Source organism: Lagenorhynchus albirostris, chromosome 5, assembly GCF_949774975.1.
Source record: "Lagenorhynchus albirostris chromosome 5, mLagAlb1.1, whole genome shotgun sequence".
Lineage (NCBI taxonomy): Eukaryota > Metazoa > Chordata > Mammalia > Artiodactyla > Delphinidae > Lagenorhynchus > Lagenorhynchus albirostris.
Window position 1 is genome coordinate 38,501,703 of NC_083099.1, and position 6,957 is coordinate 38,508,659.

At 49.6% G+C, this 6,957-nt stretch overlaps 1 long non-coding RNA gene across 1 annotated transcript; it reads left to right on the plus strand.

The window, feature by feature from the left end:
• Positions 1-390: 390 nt before the first annotated feature.
• LOC132520959 (uncharacterized) lies at positions 391-4,698 on the plus strand. The gene is made up of 3 exons (XR_009540665.1): positions 391-816; positions 3,369-3,678; positions 3,778-4,698. It is a non-coding gene; the product is annotated as an uncharacterized LOC132520959 (long non-coding RNA).
• Positions 4,699-6,957: the final 2,259 nt, after the last annotated feature.

Below are 6,957 nucleotides of genomic sequence, written 5' to 3' on the forward strand. Positions count from 1 at the left end.
AATGGAGTTGAGGGCACGGTGGGGAGGAGGAAACTTGTTGAAAGGAGAGTAACATCGACATATATACACCACCAAATGCAAACTAGATAGCCAGTGGGAAGCAGCCGAATAGCACAGGGAGATCAGCTTGGTGTCTTGTGACGACCTAGAGGGGTGGGAGGGAGGCTCAAGAGGGAGGGGGTATGGGGATATATGTATGCATATGGCTGATTCACTTTGTTGTACAACAGAAACTAACACAGCATTGTGAAGCAATTATACTCCAGTAAAGATGTATCCAAAAAAAAATATTCAAGGCCAGCAGTGTTTGGTGTGTCAGAACTTGGGGACTTGAGAAAGCAAATGCATTGCATGTACTGTAGGCTGCATAATATCCTGTAGCATCTGTGACAGCATCCTGTAATCAAACGTACTCATATTTCTGTAGTGAGATGTATAGAGTGCATAAATAAAGTAGCCGCATGTAACTCAAGACAGGTTTCTCTAGCAAATGAGTTTATTTCAGATCAGGTTTTGCTGCCAAATGAGTTATACATTTTGGCATTCGGAACTTTGAAGGTTTTGAAATTATATTCTCCCTGTTTCTTCAGATGAAGACACTGAGGCACAGGGAGGTGAAACAGTGTCCCACATTCGTTAACTCACGGGAGGTGAGGCTGGGCCACCAACCCGGGCAACCTGGCTCCAGACTCCAAGCTCTTCACAGCCACCTGGCTGTGCCCCTCGGTGCTGCCCACTTCTCGAGCAGGGCCTGACCCATCCGTAGAATACGGATCATGCCAACCTTGCAGCCTTGCTCTGAGGACCAGATACAATGTAAGTAGAGTTCTGTTATAGGTTGAATTGTGTCCCTCCCGCTGCCAAATTCATTTGTTGAAGCTTTAACCCCAGTACCTCTGAATATAACCTTATATGGAAATAGGGTCATTGCAGACACAGTTAGTTAAATGAAGGTGAGGTCATTAGGGTGGGCCCTAATTCAATCTGACCTGTGTCCTTATTTAAAAAAAGAAATTTGGACACAGACAGGCATGTGCTCAGGGAGAACGCCAGGTGAATATGAAAGCAGAGGTCAGGGTGATGCTTCCACAAGCCAGGGAATGCCCGAGATTGCCGGCAAAGCACTGGAAGCCAGGAGAGAGAGGCATGAAACGGCTTCTCTCAGTCAGCGCTCAGAAGGAACCAATTCTGCCAACACCTTGATCTCAAACTTGTAGCCCCCAGAACCGTGAGACAAATTGCTGTTGTTCAAGGCTAACCCCCCCCCCCCAGTTTGTGGTACCTTGTTACAGCCACCCTAGCAAGCTCGTACAGGTTCTTTACACAAGCACTGGGTTCCGAGTGGGAGGCCAATAAATGGTAGGTAACCAGGCTTACTATATTTTTAATATTTATTTATTTATTTAATTTTGGGTCTTAGTTGCGGCACGCGGGCTCTTTTGTTGAGGTGCGCAGGCTTCTCTCTAGTTGTGGAGGTTTTCTCTCTCTTGTCGTGCGGGTTTTCTCTCTCTAGTTGTGACACGCGGGCTCCAGGGCACATAGGCTCTCTACTTGTGGCATGCGGCCTTAGTTGCCCCATGGCACATGGGATCTTAGTTCCCTGACCAGGGACTGAACTGGCATCCCCTGCATTGTAAGACGGATTCTTAACCACTGGACCACCAGGGAAGTCCCCACTCTTATTATTTTTATGATGGAGGCTTCAGATTCTTCACAGAAAAATAATCAGTCAGTTAGATGATCTCTAAGGCCTCTTCCACTTTCCAGGTCTAATTTTACATGATTATCCCACGAGGATAATTCAACTCCGCTTGTCACTTGCACCAATGGTCCAGGTCTTATAGCATTTCTTTGCTGTTTTAAAGATGGGAGAGGTGGTCTTAATAAGCAGAACAAAACAAAACGACGCAAGGAATTTCTCTTCCTGTGTTACGGGTTACATCCCTATACATTACAACTGAAACCCCTGAGCCCTAACTTGCCTTCTGATGTCCCTGCTTGTATCATCAACTCACTCAGCCATGGGGTTTTTCTGAATCCCTTTCCCTTGTGTCTTTGGGGCTGCCGAGGTTAACCCACAGTGTGTGCTGGGCTACAAATTCTGCAGAGGAAAGCAGAAATCTAAGGTTTCCTGTCAGTTAAGAGTGTATCATTGGAACCCTATTTAGACCTGGAAAGTTTGGGTTCTTCAGGTGGAAATGTGTCCTCACACTGCCATGTCACTGAGCAGATAAAAGCTGCTTTAAGAGAGTCTAAAAGCTGTCGAACACTTTTTCTCTTCCTAGGACAAGGCACCGTTGGCCCCAGTGTAGGGAAAGAGGTAAAATGCTAAACAGTTTTCCTTAGGCTGCAGTGACAGGCCCCCCATTGTCAGAGCTGCCACATGGTATGCGGGATCCTTAGTCTCCCCGACCAGGGATCGAACCTGTGCCTCCTGCAGTGAAAGCACGGAGATTTAACCACTGGACCGCCAGGGAAGTCCCCCTCTGCCTTTTAGATTCTACACATCAAGTCAGAAAGTGATTTGCTGTAGGTGGGGTGTGGCCCCCAAGTCCCCATCTGTGGAAATAGGACTTTAATGGCTGTGCATGTTCAGAGAAAGGACTTCAGGTTCCTTTGGCATCCCTTTGCACCTGTTCTCAAGGCTGCCTCTCCGACGCCCTGTCAGCCCCTGAGCCTTGGGCCAGGGGGCTGCTTCCCACTGGTTTCCTGGAAGCACTTCCTGACCAGGCCAGGGGGCCTCTCTCACCTCCCTGCAGCCCAGGCGCCATCCCAGAGCCAGGAGTGGCTTTAACATCTGCTTAAGTCTTTTCATCTTTTTTTTTGGCGGTACGCAGGCCTCTCACTGTTGTGGCCTCTCCCGTTGCGGAGCACAGGCTCCGGACGCACAGGCTCAGCGGCCATGGCTCATGGGCCCCGCCGCTCCGCGGCATGTGGGATCTTCCCGGACCGGGGCACAAACCCGTGTCCCCTGCATCGGCAGGCGGACTCTCAACCACTGCGCCACCAGGGAAGCCCCCAAGTATTTTCATCTTTGCTGCCTGTTACTGGTTACCCTCCCAGGAAGTTTAGAAGCGTACCTTTTCTTATCATAGCTGCAGCCTGCTGGAGTTCTGTTGGGATACAAAAATGCTTGCAGAGTGGGAGGTTTTACTTTGAGGATCTCATGGTTGGTGATTCCATCCAACACCAAAATGGGAGATTTAATTAAGAAGAGTAAGTGCCTAATAGATGGAACTTCTCCGAAGTGGAGACCACACCTTGTTCATTTTTGAATCCTTGCTTCCTAGCCCAGAGCTTGGCACATAGGAGATGCACAGTAAAATTGTTCGTTGGGTGAATGCACCTTTGTTTTCTTTCTTTATCAGAAAGATGTCTGATGTGTGTTAAGTCCGAGAATCATGACCACAAACAAGGCTGGAGAATGCTTCTGCTTTGTAATAGCTCTCATGGGTCATGTCTAAGGAAAAGGTCCTGAGGCCAGAAGGCAGAGGTCCAGGTCTGGCTCAGCCATTATCCAAGAAACCCCGGGACCTTCGGCCTCCCTGGAACTCAGCGTCCTCCGCTGCAGCATGGAGGTCATCCTGTCTCCTCTGCCTGCCTCTCTGCATGGTGATGAGAACGTGACACGAGAATGGATGTAACAATTTTCTGAGAATTTCAAAGACCGTGCCAAAGGTATTACTTTTATATATATATATATTTTTTTGTTACAGATACTTGTAGACTTGAGCTGCTCATGATTATCTTTTTTCTCAATCTCTTTTCTTCCACAAGTTCATGCTTAGGAACCAAAGCCAGGTTTACCTACTTCCCCAGCTAAAGAAATATCCATCCTGGTAGGCCAGGCGCTGCCAAGTGCTGGCCTCCTTGGAGTTCAATCGCCTGTCTGGTCAGCAGACATTCCTGCATCACAGGTGGCAAGGGACAAGTGAAGTCGCAGAAGACTGGCTGACAGATAGTTGTCAAAGCCACCGAGAGCAGAAGCAGTATGGTCTTCTCCCCAGAGCACTGTGCTCCTCTACGCCTCCTTGAGCCGCGTCCAGAGAGCACTTGGCGCCCTGTCTGTCTAGAACAGGTCCAGGGAGGAGGTAAGTCGTGCAGCCAGCCAGGGACCAGGAGAGCCTGGGCAGGACCCTCACCTCCTGACTTCCGAGAGCTGCCTCCGCCCCCTGCGCCTCTCCAGGGACTGATGGATGAGGCCGTGATGGGCGTGCTTGGCCTCCTGCTGTCTCTTGTTGCTCAGGTAACTGAGTGAGATGAAACAGAAACAAGCCACGTGACCTTGCTGCCTCCACCCATGCGTCCAGACAGCCCCTGTCTCAGCCAGAGTCACAGTCAGGCCAGTGGATCCGGGCTGGGCGTGGTTTTGGGGTCAGGGACCCCCTCCCCGAGGAGAAACGCCTGAGCTGGGTGGCCGCCGATATTCTCTGAACGCTGTTCTTGAGCAGACAAGATGTTGAAGCGGGGGTGGGTTGGGGGGCAGAGGTTGAGGGATCAGAATGATTTGAGTGTGCGGCTGCCAGTGTGTCACATAGCTGGAATTGTGCGAGGCCTAGGATCTAGCTGCCTGTCCTTGGTTTACTCAGGGAATCTATAGAACGAGAGGGCAGAGGGCATGGCCTCTAACCCTCACCTTTGAAATCTGTGTCTCTAGCTTTCCCGCTTGCCCCCGGGATGGGCCCTCCCAAGCTTTCAGATAAGGGCGTTTCATTTTTTTTTAATAAATAAATTTATTTATTTATTTGTGGCTGTGTTGGGTCTTCGTTGCAGTGAGCAGGCTTTTCATCGCACTGGCTTCTCTTGTTGCGGAGCGCGGGCTGTAGGCGCGTGGACTTCAGTAGTTGTGGCTCACGGGCTCCAGAGTGCAGGCTCAGAAGTTGTGGTGCACAGGCTTAGTTGCTCCACCACATGTGGGATCTTCCCGGACCAGGGCTCGAACCCGTGTCCCCTGCATTGGCAGGCGGATTCTTAACCACTGCGCCACCAGGGAAGTCCCAAGGGCCTTTCTTAAGAGCCACATGATACCATGGGGATGAGGGCAAGGTCAGCTGGGAAAGAGGTACCTCCTTGCAGGCCACAGAGAGGGGAGCTAGTCAGAGGAGAGGAGAGGAGAGGTGCTGGGCAGGGCACCACATAGACAACCACTGCAAGGTCTCCCTCCAGCCTCAAGGCCCAGCTCAACGATGACCTTCTTCTAAAGCCTTTTCAAGTCCACCTGGGCTGGAAATACCACTTTCCTCCTCTCTACTTACCCAGTGTTTTCATTTGCATCTCCCTGTACACTTAGCACCTGTTTACCATGTACTCACGTTTCGAATAACTTTTGTTACACAAATACTAATATGTGCTTATTGAAGGAAAAATTAGAAACACAGACACTCACAAAGAAGAGATTAAAAACCGCTCAAATGTGCTACCTGGAGGTAACCACTGTTGGCATTTGGGGGTGTTGGCCCTGTTTAGGTTCATGTCTCTTTTCTCTGCCTGCATTCAGCTCTTCTAAAGCCAAGTCCAAATCTCCCCTCCTCTCTGTGTACCCTCACAGCCACCACAATGCTTCCATTCAACAGGTCTCAGTTCGTGTGTTTTAAATAAATGGATGGATAAACAAAGGAAAGCACAGATGGATGAGTGGACAGAAGGTGGGGGAAAAATGTTCTGCTACCCAAAAGTAGCCCCAGCGGAGGATCCAAGAAGAGAAGAGGAGGTGTCAGCCCTCAGAGTCACCTATAGCCGCCTTCCTCTCCCCTCCCCAGCCTCTCTGCTCCCATCAGAGCAGAATCAATGCCAGGAAGTGAGTGTGCACAGAGAGTGGGCCAGATCTGGACAATAATTATTAGTGCAAAGATAAAGATGAAGCCCGATCCCTGCCATCTGACCTGGAAACGTCAACCATGGCTTAAGGGAAAAGCGGATTCATGGGAACAGCCAAGTCAAGGTCGCCACGTGTGTGCAATATTTTAGGCTCAGCAAGCAATCTGGCCAATTCAAAGCTGCTGGTAAATGGGTTCCAAGAAATCTGATTTCATCAGCGCCGTGGACACGGGAGTACGTCCCCATGACTTGCCCCTCACTGGGTTGAAGATTATCAATGCTTTATCCGGAGCAGAAACAGCAGGATTCCACATTACATCTTGGAAGGCAGCCGGAGCAAAGGCAGAGAATTAACAAACCTTTATTATTAATTCCAATACCACAACGCCCCATGGGTTCTGCAGCAAATCACGGGCTCTCTTAACAGGAGTTTCTCTGTGTTTAAGTGGAGCTGATTTTTTGTTTGTTTGTTTGTTTTTTGGGGGGTTGTTTTTTTTTTAATGGGGCTTGTCCTCGTTCTTAACTATAAAGACAACCTCAAAGTCACAAATGTTCATTAATCATGCACAAGTCCAGAGCATGCTCTGTGCTACAGGAAAAGCAAACTAAGTCAGACAGTCCCTGTATTGCATTCACACAAACATCAAACATTAACTGAGGCTGTTCTATGTGCCAAACACTGTGCAAGGCATTGGGTTTTACAGCACATTACAGTTATGATCCTGTTTTAAAAGCGGAGAGGGACTTCCCTGGTGGTCCAGTGGTTAAGAATCCGCCTTCTGGGACTTCCCTGGTGGCGTAGTGGTTAAGAATCCACCTGCCAATGCAGGGGACACCATGGGTTTGATCCCTGGTCCAGGAATATCCCACATGCTGCAGAGCAACTAAGCCCGTGCGCCACAACTACTGAGCCTGCACTCTAGAGCCCGCGAGCCACAACTACTGAGCCCATGTGCCACAACTACTGAAGCCCGTGTGCCTAGAGCCTGTGCTCCACAACAAGGAGTAGCCCCCACTCGCCGCAACTAGAGAAAGCCTGCGTACAGCACCGAAGACCCAATGCAGCCAAAAAAAAAAAAAAAAAGAATCCACCTTCCCACGTGCTGTGGGGCAGCTAAGCCCGCACATCACAACTACTGA